Consider the following 18,680-nt stretch of genomic DNA (forward strand, 5'->3'; position numbering starts at 1 on the left):
CAACAACTTTTAAAGTATTTAGTCCAACAAAAATGTTATTGGGTAATGTTTCCCACATAAATGGTTGAAACATTCATTTGTATTCTGAGTGCCCACATGAAGACATTTACTAAGCAAAACAGAGTTACTCAGGTCTCTAGAGATTGGTTTTATTTCCTTTATAACAGTCTCAGGAAGAGAATGCTTATGATGGTATATTTGACCACTTTCTTTTGCGTTTTGGTAAGCACACCAAGAATCTGCTCCTTTAGGGCAAAGTCCGTGAACAGGATGGTCATCTGTGGACAACTTATGACAGTAGGTGGCCCATACAGCTTTTCTCATTCCTGTAACATCATTCAGAGGTGCAGTTCGTCTAATGACCAGTCCATAATAACTCTGAAAAAGGTCTATTTCAGTTTCTGTCGATCTGCCTTGGCCAGACAGATATTTTCCATTAGATAGCAACTTTCCTTTCATTTCTCTTTGTAGATTCGTCAGTCCACCACCCATCCTCTTTAGCACACGACCACAGCACGCCAGTTTTCTTACCAAGGCATCACAATGAACATTAAACTCATTAATTTTATTAAAAGCCTTAGAGTCCCCATCGCCTAGGTACTTCGTATAACTAACGTTATAAACGGGCACTGACCTCTGAAATATTTTTAGAGCTCCATCACACTCCACACTTCCACTGTAATCATCATAATTCTTAGAACACTGAAGTTCAATATGTCCTTCAGTGTTACTATGGTAGGTGCGGCAGTACTTCAATAAGCGCTCAACATCAACAACTTTTCCATTCTCCACAGAAGTAGCACTTACAACACCATTCATGGAACGATGTCCAAGACGTTGCCATGTCCCATCAAGTGCAACAGCAGTGTCCCAGGTTCCACTAATAGTTAGTTTGTTCTACTGCACGTTTCATAGCTGCTTTTGACACAACCGTCAAGGCAATTAAAAATACTTTTATGCATTTGCGGAACCTACTAGGACGAGGAGGAAGTTCCACCAACCACTAAACGTTTGAGCAGACTTTTTTCCTTTTCCTATTGCACGCATAGCATATACTAACTTCAAATTTACATCATATGAATTATGCACAATATTCGAAGTCATTTACTAGGTAGATCTATTGAAGGATCTACACAGAACAATTAATTTTGACGGTAAACCTTTTCTGTTACTTTGTTGTTCATTTATTTCCAGACCGCCTACTCCGTCACATTGTTTACATTTCGCCACCTCCTTTATCAAGGAAGTTAAGAGGCCCACATCAACAGCAACAAGTCCACTATAAACAGCGTCATTGTTAACACAAAAATTTGAATCACCAGGAGGCATGCCATGTAGGAGTTTCTTCCCTGAAGAACTGATACATAGGTTCCTTTCAACCTAGCTTTGTTTGTGAACTGTTTACCACGGAATTTCATGTTAATTGAATTTTTTGATGCGTGGCATAGTTCGTATTTATTGCACACTGAAGGATATGTAACACTTGGGCGACAAACATTCAGTAACACATGAACAAACTGCTTCAGCGAAACAAAAGTAAATACTATCAAAGATAATCATTTACAGACACTAGAAATCTGCACTGTTGCCAACATATACAATGTATCATACGTATAATCCCTGAAACAGAAAGGTCACCGTTCTTTTCGAAATAATACTGGTTTATGTAACAGAAGTGAAGGGGGTATGGCAGCATACATGACTGTAACTTTAAAATTTAGTGTATATAGATCATTTTTAATTTTAAATACTATAATTTATATGTCAATGTAATCAGGAAAGACTACAGAATTTAATGATGTAATAAAAAATTTCGATTTTTCCACGATTTGTAACTACCCTGTATACTTAACAAATCAACACAGCTCAGAAATCCGCACCTGCCGGACTTTACCCTTTCGGTCCGTGTACTGGACGTACTTGGCCCGTTTCTTCATGACAATACCCATCACATTCATTTAAGTTCACCCAACTGAAAGTACATCTGATGAACTTCATAATCATACCACTGACTCATTTTCGTGAGACTTGGACTTAAACCCTTCTTTCCGTGTAGTCTTCAAATCACTTCAGTGGCAAGTTCTTTGCTTTCCACATTTTTGGAGGAGATGTTATAGACAATACAAGAACAAAAATTGTCTAATATACACTCCTGGAAATCGAAAAAAGAACACATTCACACCGGTGTGTCAGACCCACCATACTTGCTCCGGACACTGCGAGAGGGCTGTACAAGCAATGATCACACGCACGGCACAGCGAACACACCAGAAACCGCGGTGTTGGCCGTCGAATGGCGCTAGCTGCGCAGCATTTGTGCACCGCCTCCGTCAGTGTCAGCCAGTTTGCCGTGGCATACGGAGCTCCATCGCAGTCTTTAACACTGGTAGCATGCCGCGACAGCGTGGACGTGAACCGTATGCGCAGTTGACGGACTTTGAGCGAGGGCGTATAGTGGGCATGCGGGAGGCCGGGTGGACGTACCGCCGAATTGCTCAACACGTGGGGCGTGAGGTCTCCACAAAACATCGATGTTGTCGCCAGTGGTCGGCGGAAGGTGCACTTGCCCGTCGACCTGGGACCGGACCGTAGCGACGCACGGATGCACGCCAAGACCGTAGGATCCTACGCAGTGCCGTAGGGGACCGCACCGCCACTTCCCAGCAAATTAGGGACACTGTTGCTCCTGGGGTATCGGCGAGGACCATTCGCAACCGTCTCCATGAAGCTGGGCTACGGTCCCGCACACCGTTAGGCCGTCTTCCGCTCACGCCCCAACATCGTGCAGTCCGCCTCCAGTGGTGTCGCGACAGGCGTGAATGGAGGGACGAATGGAGACGTGTCGTCTTCAGCGATGAGAGTCGCTTCTGCCTTGGTGCCAATGATGGTCGTATGCGTGTTTGGCGCCGTGCAGGTGAGCGCCACAATCAGGACTGCATACGACCGAGGCACACAGGGCCAACACCCGGCATCATGGTGTGGGGAGCGATCTCCTACACTGGCCGTACACCACTGGTGATCGTCGAGGGGACACTGAATAGTGCACGGTACATCCAAACCGTCATCGAACCCATCGTTCTACCATTCCTAGACCGGCAAGGGAACTGGCTGTTCCAACAGGACAATGCACGTCCGCATGTATCCCGTGCCACCCAACGTGCTCTAGAAGGTGTAAGTCAACTACCCTGGCCAGCAAGATCTCCGGATCTGTCCCCCATTGAGCATGTTTGGGACTGGATGAAGCGTCGTCTCACGCGGTCTGCACGTCCAGCACGAACGCTGGTCCAACTGAGGCGCCAGGTGGAAATGGCATGGCAAGCCGTTCCACAGGACTACATCCAGCATCTCTACGATCGTCTCCATGGGAGAATAGCAGCCTGCATTGCTGCGAAAGGTGGATATACACTGTACTAGTGCCGACATTGTGCATGCTCTGTTGCCTGTGTCTATGTGCCTGTGGTTCTGTCAGTGTGATCATGTGATGTATCTGACCCCAGGAATGTGTCAATAAAGTTTCCCCTTCCTGGGACAATGAATTCACGGTGTTCTTATTTCAATTTCCAGGAGTGTATATGTGTTCTAAATTCCATATCCTCAGAGCTAGGAGCACTTGTTCAGTGGAACAGGTGTGTTTCACTTAGCTTGTAAGGTATGCACTTTAGAGCCCATGTTCACTAGTGAACTTTGATTTTAGTCCATTAAATTTCGGGCGTGCAGCCGCGCCAAGCGCAGCGTTATGTATTGTCCACAGCGGTGGTATGCGCCTGCGAGTCACAGACGCTGGTCGGCGCTTGGCACCTTGTCGTCAGTCTTGCGACTCACTCTGAGGATGGTCGGACAATACGCTGCCGATATATCAGTGGAAGATATTTTATTTGCGCTGCTGCAAGCCCGAAAACTATTCATTACCCCGCGAAAAGTTGAAAATGCACATCTTTGTTTTTGTTTGGTCTGTAACACCTCGTCCCAAAATATGGAAAGCAAAGAAATTGCAGTTGAAGAGATCTGTTTCACAGCATCAAAGATTAATAAGTGCACATAACCCTTAAAGTATGTATTTTAAAGACCACGTTTACTTCACAAAATATGGAAGGCAAAGTGCTTGCAGTGTAAGAGATTTTGTTTCACAGTATCTCTTAAGGTACGCCCTATGTTTACGAGACTATTTTGCTTCGAATGATCATTTCTGTCATACCCCTGAATATTGACAATTCCTTCTGGGACACCCTGTATTTGAGTACCTGTTGTTTATTTTGAGACAGTGTTTTCTTGTGACCATGCGATGGTTAGCTTGCATGGCATCTGAGTTTTGACATACACGGGGTGCCCCAGAAATGTTACGACAGACTTCGAGGGGTAGCAGAACCTGTCTTCAGGAACAAATCGAGGAGAGATACCCGTGTCCGGAAACGTCATCAAACGACCCTACAGAGCATTGAAGCTATAGGCGTTAGTGTCTCCTACTAGGCCACCCTTACAGCAAAAAATCTGAATTTTTACGCTGACGAACTGTTGGCGGAACATTTCACACTGTCATTTGCTATTAGTGATCGCTACTAATTGACACCATATCCAGTGGAGAAGCAATTTTTTTCCGTTCCATCTCCCCTTAAAGGGGAGGCAAACCAAAGACTCCGTTTTATTGGCAGAACACTTAGAAAATTCAACAGGTCTCTTACACTACGATTGTCCTACCTCTGATAGAGCATTGCTATGCGGTATGAAATCCTTACCAGACAAAGTTGACGGAGGACATCGAAAAAGTCCGAAGATGAGCAGCTCGTTTGTTGTATTATCGGGGAATAGGGGAGAGAGTGTCAAGGATATTTTACGCGAACTGGGGTGGTAGTCATTGAAACATAGGTGTTTTTCGTTGTGGCGAGATCTTTTCACGAAATTTCTATCAGTAATTTTTTCCTCTGAAAAGCATTTTACTGTCGCCAACCTACATAAGGAGAATTGGTCATTGTAATGTAATAATAGAAATCAAAGCTCGTACAGAAAGATTTAAATGTTCATTTTTTCCTCGCGCTGTTAGAGAGTGGAACGGTAAAGAAATAGTCTTATGGTGGATCTCTGAACCCTCTGCCAGGCACTTAAGTGTGAACTGCGGCGTAATCATGTTGATGTAGAGGTATATGTAGACGTTCACTTTTTGGTTTTCAATGAACACTTTGGGCGACCACAAAGACGGCGTCACTGTAATCATTTCAGCTTATGCCGTCTGATCAAATCGTTGCAAACGGATGGAGATTGTTCTGAAAAGACGAACGAAATGGCAGAAATGAAGTATTATAAATCGGGTTCAGAGTTGCTTAACGTTTCTCGTTTTTCACACGTGGCTTTAATCAGCAAATGCGATGATGGTAGCAGAAACAAACCTTCTACATGTACGTCGTAGAAGTTAGGTGGCGTATGAGACTCAAAAAAACACAGCATCCTATGTGAAGTGGTTCTGGTTACAATTGTGACCGTAATCATTAGCGTACAGAAGGAAATCAGAACTATCGATCAGTGATCGAATTTCTCTGTTGCAGCAGGAGTTTAATTAAAGTCGTATTAGAGTGATCCTTTGACAGGTTAAGCAAATAAATCGCAGTTGATTCAGCGTGCTTTTGATTATACGGTCATTAGAGATATAACATATGAGCTGGAAAATGACGTCAGTCTGGAATTATGCACCAGTGACTTTAGCGGTGATAACATCCCGCCGAGCGGAAATACTTTTGCGGAGAAACAAATATACCATATGTTCAGAAGTATCTGTTTCTAATATTGTCTCTGCATTGTTTATCGAATCCACAGTAATGTACTACTTACAGACGCCAAATTAATTTTTTTATAAGTTCGTATTGCGACCAGACTGGTTCTAAATTCACTCTCCTAATCTAACACTTAAATTCTACATTTATGTAGGCGTCACTCTTACCTAATTTGTGATGCTACGCTAAAAGGCTAATCATTTGCATTTCCATGCATGAGGTAGACACCATAAAATTTTGACGTTTATTGCATTCCAGCTTCATGGTGCTGCAAATTTAATGCACAGTGTGTGCATAAATGTATTCCCCACATTAAAATTCGTATTGTACAACTTACTAATATGAAAGCCCTATTCCTATCAGCCCAAAAATGATATGGTTGCAGTCCTATTTTAGTCGGAAATGAAGATGCCTCTAAAGGGAGTTAATCTTGGCCGTAAGATACGGTTGACGACCTTCTTTGTCTTCAGTGTTGAGGTTAATGTCAGTTACTTCCTTGGTGCTACGTGCACTTGATTTCACTCTTTCCCATCCCTTCTTTCTCCAATCGCATTCAACAACCTGAACACAATGTCAAGACGCGGAAATTTTGCAGGCGTTTCAGGTCAATCCAAGATGACTTCTTTAGGCACCTAATGACCATCGACGAATACTAGGTTCACCATTATATATCCCAAGACAAAGGAGCAGCCGGCCGGTGTGGCCGAGCGGTTCTAGGCGCTTCAGTCTGGAGCCGCGCGACCGCTACGGTCGCAGGTTCGAATCCTGCCTCGGGCATGGATGTGTGTGATGTCCTTAGGTTAGTTAGGTTTAAGTAGTTCTAAGTTCTAGGGGACTGATGACCTCAGCTGTTAAATCCCATAGTGCTCAGAGCCATTTGAACCATTTGACCCAGTGCAAGCAGTGAAAACGTGGATTCACCACCACAGGGAAATCCACTCAATCACTGGCAACTTCATGCTGAGTGTTTTTGTGCACTACCTTGGTGAGGTGCTACCAAATGTGATTGAAAGGGGAAAACCATCACGGGAGCAGACTTCCGTAATATTTTGATGTGTTTACAGGAGGCTGTCAAGATGAAGCGTCGTGGGAATCTGTCCACTTGACTCGCACATGCTGCTTCTTTGGGCTATAAAATTATTTCTCAGCCTCTCCCCCCCCCCCCCCCCCTAATTTCCTGTGAGTAGTGAGGCAATGCCGACATCACCACACACTGCATTGTGGTCAAATTTATTCAAGATGGTGGATCAAGATGGCAGCCATAGATGTGGCAATGTCACAGTGATGTCATGGTGGGAAGTTCAAATTTTGGCAGGAAAGCAGGTCAATTGGGCTACCTCCACTAACCTAACCCCTCCCCATCCACCTCCCCACCATCCCCTCCTCCATCTGGAAAATGGTTAGAAAAGGACTCAGTCTGTGCTGGGCTGCCAGATAGGACAGATGTTAATCCCTATTTTGTATGCATTGTTTATTTAAAGAATCTGAATTGCCATAGACAGTAGATCCATCTGGTATATTCACCATGAGGTCTGGAGACCAACTGGCCTAGTTCACAACACCGCCACCAGAGGATGCTGTCAGCCCTCCCCCTCCTGTGATGTAATACAAAATGCCGGTCTAGGGAAAAAATGGTGGGAAGAGGGCTCAGTCTGTGTTTAGCTGCTGGACCGGGAGGACAGAAGTAATTGTTTACTGTGTTCAATGAATGAATTGTTTGTGCTGGACATGGAGAAGTTTAATGGCCATTTAGCTGTAACCATGAATCTGAGGACTGTGCCAGTAGCAATGATATTTGGTGAAGACAAATACGCTTCAATCAAATAATGAATATACGGTAGGATGGGGCTAAATTACACTTCGCAACTCATGCTGATAAATTCATGTGCTCTGACTTTAGATCATCCGATAAAAGTCCAGTCAGTCTTCCGAAGCACAAGAGGCAAGACATTCACTCCAGAGTGCGCCCCCTGCTGGAAGAGAGGCCACACACTGGGCTCATGGCATGCCGTGTGTTAGCTGCAGGAGTGGTCACATACTGCCTGTCTCGTTGGAAATACCAGTAGTCTTCCTCCTTCCCATCCCCAGCACACAGATACCATTCGTCATTGCACATGAACAGCATCTGGAGCCATTTCACACGGTGTGTAAGCAATATGCGGAATATTGTCGCATACATAACTTGAAAATGTTACAGGAACTAAATGTACCATTGTACAAAGAGAAAGAGAGAGAGAGAGAGATTTGCAGATGACACAAGAATATTTAAACAATTACACGTTTTATTCAGAGGAATACCACCACCACCACACTTGAACAGGAACTCTAAACAGATGGCAGCACACTTGTGGAACCATCCCAGAGACACATGGTGCACTTTTATGAGAAATACCCCTGTCTTTGAGTACAAACTGCCTCAGGAGTTACTAAATCCAATTGAATATATCTCTAAATACACTTTCAAAAAGATCGCTGCAGGGTAGTCTGCTTCAATTTTGCAGTGTCTAACACCACACTTGAACACAGACTGTATAAAGTCTGTGGCACACTTGTGAAACCTGTCAATCTTCCTCCACCACTCAGGAATATTTGCGTGTATAAACAAATTACGTTAAGTTTTTAATACTTCAATATGTTTGCAAATATTGCTTTAAACATTTTGTTTCAAATACACTCACACAGGAAAGACTGCACTGTCTTCCCAGATGCACATGGAACGGAAATATATTGCAGCAAAGTACACTCGATTAAAATTACATCGCTAAAATAAATGAGTGCGAATATACCTTGTCGAAACTCTGAAAACGATCCTGTATCATGTCAAAAAATATTGTTAATTACACTATCACAGTAGTTTGCTACATGAGGCATGGTCGTAACTGGGGACTCACAAAGTGGCGGGCGTCCGTCAGTGGCTGAAGCTCACCAAAGAGTGAAGGGCTGACTGGAAGTGAGATTTTCCGGCTGGAGCCAAGAGCCCGCGAAAACTGTAGCCAGCCAGACCACAGTAGAGGTCATATAAACCACCGTTGCAGTGCAGTCGCTTCCATCCTTCGTTCGTCATTTCACCGGTGTAGTTGATTGAGTGCTTATCAGCATCCCCAGCCTTCCTTTGTTCGGCTGTGTGCTACTCATTTACATTATAAGATGAAACATTCAGCCAGTGACAGCATAAGCAGTGGTAGCAATAAACACCATCACCAGGACATTTTGCGATGTAAGTTACATGCTCTAATCATTCACGGTACCTATGTACGCCCCGTAATTTTTGTACCTATTACAGCACTTGTTTACGTCGTAGTCGGTAGAGATCAACCTCCACACTGCCGAGATTTTGAAAGACTCGTTGCTGTAATTTTAGTCTGTGACAAATTTTTATTCTGTAGCTGGTATTACAGCCCTTCGCTTTTTCTTACCATTGTAGCCTTCATCCCTGAGAATCTGGCGGTTCTAGATAGGTAGCTGGAGTCTAAGACACTATTACAGCAACAGCCGGCAGCAATATTAACCGAGTCGGCGCAGCAAGAACGTCAGTGCATTTTTTTTAACATGTGGCGGGTAGAGACAATTTTTTTGTTCAAGTAATGTATTGTGTTTCTAATAATGATGGCTGGGGAATGAATACACATTCATTTTTCGTACAATAACATGATGCATTCAGTTGTCTGAGACATATTCTTTGCTTTTCTAGATGTTTCCATGGTCGAGGTTGAGAGCCAGGAAGGGTAGATTCAGCCTTGTAAGTAGCAGAGTCCGATTTTCAAATTCAGTCTGTTTCATATATAAGTAATTTCAGTGAACTAGGGAATGCGATTTTCTGTTTATATTTCAGTGAGTCAGCGAAAACGATTTTTCAGTATGATTTCCTGTGTGTATGTCTCTAATATTTTCAAGAAATAGTTACATTCAATATCTTATTGTAGTAGGTAGTGTCAGTGAGCAAGATAAATAGACCAAACACGAGGGTGAAATACCAGAGTGTGTACATGAGATGCGGCTGCTGCAGAGAAGGCTGAAAGGCAGCGCCATCATCCCCTTTCGAGGAAGGATGAGGCAATACTAGGTTGGGTGGGAGAACTACTGGAAAACACGACTGAAATGCTAAATCCTTGGATCCAGAGTTGAAAAGTATATTATAATGCAACTGTAGTCGTTGTAGCATATAATGATAATTATTCAGAAATGTTGCTACTTGTTTACAGCATATATACATTTATTTCTTAAAAAATCTTGAGCATTGTACTTAATTTTCTTTCGTTATTCGTAGGTTACAGTGGCACCAAAGTCGCCACCAGCACCACAACAGCTGGCTGTGGCACGAGAGCCTAAGCCGGTGGGCGGGGGCGGAAATGAAACACGCGCCCCAGCGGCATGCACTGCCGTGCAAAACATGGCGGCTTCTAGACAAGTGGAAGCATCAGCTGCGGCCGCTGCAGCGCCTACTCCCTTACTGTCGTGTACCGCTTGGTGTCCATGGGTGGTTCAGTTGGAAGAAGAACAGCAACGATGTCCCACTCCCCAGGCTGCCGGTGGTGAAGGCCCCGTCATGCATCAACAGCAGCAGCAGCATCGCCGGACACCATCGCCGCAACCAGTTAGTTCCCGCTGGCCCTCACTGCCATCAAGTCATCCTATTCCAGCTCTGACTGGTCGTTCTCGCCGGCAACGTAACGTATGTGTGCCTCGGCGCATACTCCTGGGAACCTCGCCGACTCCATCGTTGACAGGATGGACATCAATACACTTTAGCAGTAGTAGTATTGTTAACAATAGCGAAGATCCTGTAGCTAGCGGCAGTTCCCTCTCCAATCCTCTTAGTGAAGGACATCAGGTCAATGACACGATACCACATTTAGAATACTCGGCGATTGCAGACGCCTCTGAGGAGCGAATCTCCTTCACAAGGATCGAGAACCCGACAGGAGGGTTCCGTGACACTGTCAGATTTCTAATAGCGTGCCTTCCTGTCGTGGAAACGGAGCTCCTCAAAGTATTCAATTATCTGTGGTATCCTACCATTAAATGCAGTGTGGGGCTCTGCGCCGAAATATCGCAACCCCACCACCCCAAAGTTTGCTCTGGCACTGAACAGACAAGTCTTCATTATCTTTGAAGGGGGTGGGGGGGGGGGGGTAAGTGGCATGATAAACCAGAGCACGTCAATCGCCGAGTGCTATAATGGGCCAGTTTTCCGAGGTGGAAGTGAGAGGGTGAGCTACAGCACACAGTCGAATACTACACATCGACATCAATACAAATGTCTATGATCTGGCAACAGGAGAGTCTAGCTATATCAAGCTTCTTATGTATATAGGTAATAAGAGGGCATGCATTAACGTCGAAAATAGAAAAGATCATACTTGTTTTGCACGGTCAATCCTGGCTTGTGCGTGAAGTTACAATTACAGAGATCATCCTGAGCGTCCAAGTACATACCATATAGGTATGCTATAACTTTGACAGTCTCGAGTTCCCTTTCAAGATCCAAGACATACTTCAATTTGAGGCGCAGAATATCAGAATATCGGTTCATGTTTATGGCCTGGAGTAGCAAAGCAAAGCAGATCAGTGGAACAAGCATACAGGGTTTGTCACCTAACATTACCGCTGGTTATATTTCGTAAACTACATCAAATACTGACGAATCGATTCCACAGACCGAACGTGAGGAGAGGGGCTAGTGTAATTGGTTAATACAAACCATAAAAAATGCACGGAAATATGTTTTTTAACACAAACCTACGTTTTTTTAAATGGAACCCCGTTAGTTTTGTTAGCACATCTGAACATATAAACAAATACGTAATCAGTACCGTTTGTTGCATTGTAAAATGTTAGTTATATCCGGAGATATTGTAACCTAAAGTTGACGCTTGAGTACCTCTCCTCCGCTGTTCGATCGTATGTATCGGAGAGCACCGAATTACGTAGGGATCCAAAGGGAACGGTGATGGACCTTAGGTACAGAAGAGACTGGAACAGCACATTACGTCAACATGCTAACACCTTTTTATTGGTCTTTTTCACTGACGCACATGTACATTACCTTGAGGGGTGAGGTACACGTACACACGTGGTTTCCGTTTTCAATTACGGAGTGGAATAGAGTGTGTCCCGACACATCAGGTCAATAGATGTTCAATGTGGTGGCCATCATCTGCTGCAAACGATTGCAATCTCTGGCGTAATGAATGTCGTACACGCCGCAGTACATCTGGTGTAATGTCGCCGCAGGCTGCCACAATACGTTGTTTCATATCCTCTGGGATTGTAGGCACATCACGGTACACATTCTCCTTTAACGTACCCCACAGAAAGAAGTCCAGAGGTGTAAGATCAGGAGAACGGGCTGACCAATTTATGCGTCTTCCACGTCCCATGAAACGCCCGTCGAACATCCTGTCAAGGGTCAGCCTAGTGTTAATTGCGGAATGTGCAGGTGCACCGTCATGCTGATACCACATACGTCGACGCGTTTCCAGTGGGACATTTTCGAGCAACGTTGACAGATCATTCTGTAGAAACGCGATGTATGTTGCAGCTGTTTGGGCCCCTGCAATGAAGTGAGGACCAATGAGGTGGTCGCCAATGATTCCGCAACATACATTTACAGTCCCCGGTCGATGTCACTCTACCTGTCTGAGCCAGCGAGGATTGTCCACGGGCCAGTAATGCATGTTCCGTAGATTCACTGCCCCGTGGTTTGTGAAACCCGCTTCATCGGTAAACAGGTAAACAGGTAGAACTGCAACGTATTCTTTGTTAATGCCCATTGACAGAATTGCACTCGATGATTAAAGTCATCACCATGTAATTGCTGATATAGCGACACATGAAACGGGTGAAAGCGGTGACGATGCAGTATGCGCATGAAACTACTTTGAGTCAGTCCACCGGCTCTCGCAATGTCCCGTGTACTCATGTGTGGGTTCATGGCAACAGCAGCTAACACACCAACTGCACCCGCTTCTCCTGTGACGGGCCTGTTACGGACCCGTTTGCGTGCTACGACCATACCTGTTGCATACAGTTGGCGGTAGATGTTTTGCAATGTGCGGCACGTTGGATGCTCTCTGTCCGGGTACCGTTCTGCATACACCCTGCAGGCTTCAGCTGCATTTCGTCGACACTCGCCATAGATGAGTATTATCTCCACCTTTTCAGAGTTCGAATACACCATGGCCACAGTTCCTACAACACTACACTATCACAGACGTCTGGTAACACGGTGTACTACAGATGGTCTGCGTGCGGAGACGAATGCAGAATAACAATAGCAGCAAGCGCTACATGCGGACAGCCGGCCGGTGTGGCCGTGCGGTTCTAGGCGCTTCAGTGTGGAACCGCGTGACCGCTACGGTCGCAGGTTCGAATCCTGCCTCGGGCATGGATGTGTGTGATGTCCTTAGGTTAGTTAGGTTTAAGTAGTTCTAAGTTCTAGGGGACTGATGACCACAGATATTAAGTCCCATAGTGTTCAGCGCCATTTGAACCATTTTTGAACCTTAGGTTAGTTAGGTTTAATTAGTTCTAAGTTCTAGGCGACTGATGACTTCAGAAGTTAAGTCGCATAGTGCTCAGAGCCATTTTTACATGCGGACACTGCGACAGCTAGACCAAACCACAACAGTGCACTACAGCCACACTCGTAAACACGGTCGTCATCGTAAACATGTCCCTGCAGATGCTGCTCGCCGACCGTGGCCCGTGTTTGTTACAACACGCAACTGACCGTCGGAGGTTTCAAGCGTGAACTTTAGGTTACAATATCTCCGGATGTAATTAACATTTTACAATGCAAAAAACGGCACTGATTACGTATTTGTTTATATGTTCAGATGTGCTAACAAAACTAACGTGGTTCCATTTAAGAAAACGTAGGTTTGTGTTAAAAAACATATTTCCGTGCATTTTTGTATGGTTTGTATTAAACAATTACACTAGCCCCTCTCCACCTTTTCAGAGTTCGAATACACCATGGCCACAGTTCCTACAACACTACACTATCACAGACGTCTGGTAACACGGTGTACTACAGATGGTCTGCGTGCGGAGACGAATGCAGAATAACAATAGCAGCAAGCGCTACATGCGGACAGCCGGCCGGTGTGGCCGTGCGGTTCTAGGCGCTTCAGTGTGGAACCGCGTGACCGCTACGGTCGCAGGTTCGAATCCTGCCTCGGGCATGGATATGTGTGATGTCCTTAGGTTAGTTAGGTTTAAGTAGTTCTAAGTTCGGTCTGTGGAATCGGTTCGTCAGTATTTGATGTGGTTTACGAAATATATCCAGCGGTAACGTTAGGTGACTCACCCTGTATACGAATACTGGATATCTGTATCTTATGTAAGGCATGTTACAAGGCTCAGATCTTTCCCCTTCGCAAAATGGTGACGAAGAAATTTTGACAACTGTCTCGGCGATTTGTATGAAAAGGCCATACATTTAAACAATTTACGAGATTCTGAGGAAGACGCACACGGTAGGAGGCTTGTCTCTCTCAGATACCACACGCAAGGCATCCGCATTGCATGTTCGACGCATGGTACTGGTTGTTACCCGTGAACTGCGTACTGTCACGTCACGATACTTCACTCTCGTACAGCCACTGAATCTTGCTTCGCCTATTCACGTAGGTCGTATACATTTCAAATTGCGTCACATTCGAGATTTTATACTGCGCTGAGATATCTGGAGGACAACATCTTCAGGCGGCAAGTGGTCACGAGACGGGGTGCTCTGCCCCAGTCCCGTTGAACTGTTACCATCGCGTGTTTGTTGGAAGGTGCTATGGACAATATCAGTCTCCCGGTTCACACGATGGATGTGGCTTCCTCTTGATTTATTACCTACTAATGAACGTCTAACCGAATCGGAGTTAGTGACACTGATACATGTTCTCAGTGTGGAACCTTACATATAGATTTACCTGCAGTGGTCACCTGGAGAACTGGATTTGGCTGCGGAATCACCTTTCTTTGGCGGTCGGAGTGGCCGAGCGGTTCTAGGCGCTGCAGTCTGGAACCGCGGGACCGCTACGGTCGCAGGTTCGAATCCTGCCTCGGGCTTGGATATGTGTGATGTCCTTAGGTTAGTTAGGTTTAAGTAGTTCTAAGTTCTAGGGGACTGATGACCTCAGAAGTTAAGTCCCATAGTGCTCAGAGCCATTTGAACCATTTTTTTTCACCTTTCTTTCGCCACCTGGACGTCCATCACTGCTTACAAACTGACATTATCCTGCGGCCGGATTACTCCTTCTTTCCGAAGTCTAATACTAATTCTGTGATGTAGTTAACTGCTCATTTTGTTGTTGCTAATGTGTGTGCATGTTGGGGGGTGTCTTTTTGACCTTTCAGCAGTACATGTCTACTGCATAAAGGGACGCCTCGCAATTTCCCTGTTATCGGGACCATTTTGTTAACATGATAAATATCACGTTTACCAGACAGGATGGTGGTTAAGGTCGTCAGTGGGTGTGGCCCTTTCCTGACAGAGATGTCGAGGCCCCAGTGTATATGACCGTTATCATTTATCGTTTTTATCTTTGGCAAGCGGCTTCGCCGAGTGTTCTCTGTTATATACAGGCTAAAAATAATAGCAAAATAAATCCCTTCCGCTGAACGGACGAAGATAATACAACACCACCAGGCCACAGTAGAAGCAGGATGTTATTTGTAACATTTATAATTCATTTATGGCTATAAATAGTCCATCATCTTGGTTATTAACTGAGCCATATGATTTTAGACAAATCTATTTTCTAAATCAAGGTTTCTAGTGGGTATAATACGTATAAATGTTTTACTGCAATTTCTCGATATAGTACATTGTCATTTTACTCTCGTTTCCTACCAGCGGACGACCATTTATGAGATGCTAGTTGATTTACATTTCATTCCCTTGAGCCAATCTATGGCGAATTATTAACAATTTAAAATTTACTCCTTACATGCCCCAATAAAAAAAAATGTTCAGATTTGTGTGAAATCTTATGGGACTTAACTGCTAAGGTAATCAGTCCCTAAGCTTACACACTACTTAACCTAAATTATCCTAAGGACAAACACACACACCCATGTCCGAGGGAGGACTCGAAGCTCCGCCGGGATCAGCCGCACAGTCCATGACTGCAGCGTCACAGACCGCTCGGCAAATCCCGCGCGGCTCCGCACGAATAACAGAGCACGTTAACGTACCACATCCAAACTTCCAAAACAAGCGTGGGGGAGGGGGGGGGGGCACGTCGGTCCGAATCGTATCCACCTCACGGATTAACTATAGGAGCCGATGTGCACGCCAGCCTGGTTTTCAGGCTGTTTTCCACATCCACCTAGGTAAACACCGCGCTGGTTCCCACGTCCCGCTTCAGATACTCCATGCGTAAATAATCTAAAAAAAAAGCAGGGGTAGGAGGGGGGGCGGGCGACAGCTGAAGCTGTCAGCAGCTTTAAAATGCCTAAAAGTAAAATCGAATTAAGGGGGAATTGGAGAAAGAACAGGAACAATTATCAAAATAGGTAGTGGAGGGGAGAGCTTGACTTTTTCACTATGTCAGTTCTTACCGAATTGTGGTTGTTGGTGCCGATGGTGCTCTACATCCTTTCCGTTACTTAGTAGCCTAATTTTCATGCAACCGAAGGCAAATCGACAGCGTTCTAGCTTATTGGCAGTTTCACCACTGCTTTAATATAGCGTATTATTTACCGCTCACCCTTTCAAAGAATAACTTAATAAATATACAGCATCAGCAGAAAATGTGGCCACTATTCTTCTCAAAGTACAAACATTTTAAGTGAATCAGCCACAGCTCTTGGGAAATCGATAAAGCGGACCTTCTCAAATTCTATAAGGCTTTCTGGCGATCCAGATTGAATTTTGGATGTTCAGTGCGTGGCTTAGCCAGGCCTTCAAGTTTTAAAGACCACGATCCATTCATCGTACTTCCGATCATAGACGCCTATAGGATGCCTATAGGACTAGCCTCATTGCGAGCAACAGTGATGAACACTGTCAACCCAGTGCCAAAAATTTGAGATGGAAGAAGAATATAACCTCACCTGACAACAAATTAGTCACCCCTAAACAAATCATCACAAGCATTATTTAATACCGTGTAATTCCGCACCTGATGAACGCCTAGGTCCGGTTTGGAGGCGAGTCCACGAGTTTGTTCTGATACGTCGCATCAAAGTTAAGCCACTCGCTAAATATTTTATGGTGCGAATCCACCAAATCGCAGGGATGCTGATGTCGGTGTTTTACCCGCTGTTCCTACATGTTCCACAGATTTTCTATGAAGTTCAAGTTATGTGATTTTGCAGGTCAATCGAGATGTAACAAGGTGGAGGAGTGTTCAGAACACCAGTTACATACTATTCCAGCCCGATGAACTTTGTTGTTGTCGTCTTTCAAATGGTTAAATGGCTCCGAGCACTATGGTACTTCACTTCTGAGGTCATCAGTCCCCTAGAACTTAGAACTACTTAAACCTAACTAACCTAAGGACATGACAAACATCCATGCTCGAGGCACGATTCGAACCTGCGACCGTAGCGGTCGCGCGGTTTCAGACTGTAGCGTCTAGAACCGCTCGGCCACTGCGGCCGGCTGTTGTCGTCTTTACGTGGCTGTGTGAGCAATGGCCTCTTGCGACGTGAGCGACTACAAGTGTTCAATGCATGCAGTTCCCGTCGCAATATTCTCACGCTGACAGGCGGGGATGGACATTCATTCACTGCCTTAGCAATTCCTGGCGGGTTTGAAGGCGATTTTGCTTCAAAAGCCGTGAAACGCGTCTCCGGTCACTCTCAGCCAGGATCTTTTTCCGGTCACAGTTCTGACGTTGTGTTTCGTGGCCACGTGTGCTACGCCACTGCTTGCAGACACGTGGAACACCCCATCGCGAAACGACAACAAATCTAGCAACTTCGCACAACGTATCGTAATGGATACGGTGAAACACAATTGTCCTTTGTTGCCACGTCCTTACATTTACCCTGGTTTATGTACAATGTCCGCTGGAAATATACATGACTTACTGATCGCTACTGCCTTACGCTGACGTAGAGACAGTGCACGTAGAGTTGATTACGTACTCGATCGCTGCGCTGTATGTAAAGGCGGTTGCACTGGGGTGACGAACTTAGATTCTTGGACGATCCACAGATATAAATACAAAGAAAGCAGTGTCTGCGTCAGTCACTTGCTTATTTTGCCACTACGCGTTTTGATGGTTCATACAATCATCATGTTACATTCTCTCCACTGTACATTAGGTTTACACTGTCACTTCAGAGATGACGTATATACACCAGGCAGTAGTTGCAGACATACCATCCCTCAAAAGACGCAACATAACCTACACTGCCCTTGGTCTGCTACCTTGAAACGGTGAAATGACGTCAGTACTCTTCACCACATTTATGTGAGTAAACAATTCTCCACTTGAAGACGCTGGTGTGAACCACGGAAACCCTCGTGGCAAAATAAACAAGTGACTGACGCAGAAACAGTTTTATTTGTATTTATCGACAGTCACAGCCCTCAATAGCCTCCCTTAAGAACCAAATATTCATGACATAGATGCCATTGCTCCATGTGGTTGAACGACTGCGCTTAGAAATGGCATTCATAAATTTCCTTCGAGGACCAAACCCTCTTGGGATTCGTGTCTTTGATGAGGACCAAATATCGGTTCTTATACAGGACTCGAATTATCACCCACCTTGGCTTCTATTTAACTTAATATTATTTTACATTCAACAAAGTACAATAGAAGCAATATTATTTTATTATGAAAATGAGGTAGTTTTGTTCTCCTGAGGAGACCGATGACCAGTGGATTAGATTATAAAAGTCTGTTTCTTTGTCACACGTTACTTTATTAAAACTGATAACCGGTTTCGGTTTTGCAATCATTC

Source organism: Schistocerca serialis, chromosome 3, assembly GCF_023864345.2.
Source record: "Schistocerca serialis cubense isolate TAMUIC-IGC-003099 chromosome 3, iqSchSeri2.2, whole genome shotgun sequence".
NCBI classification, from domain to species: Eukaryota; Metazoa; Arthropoda; class Insecta; order Orthoptera; family Acrididae; genus Schistocerca; species Schistocerca serialis.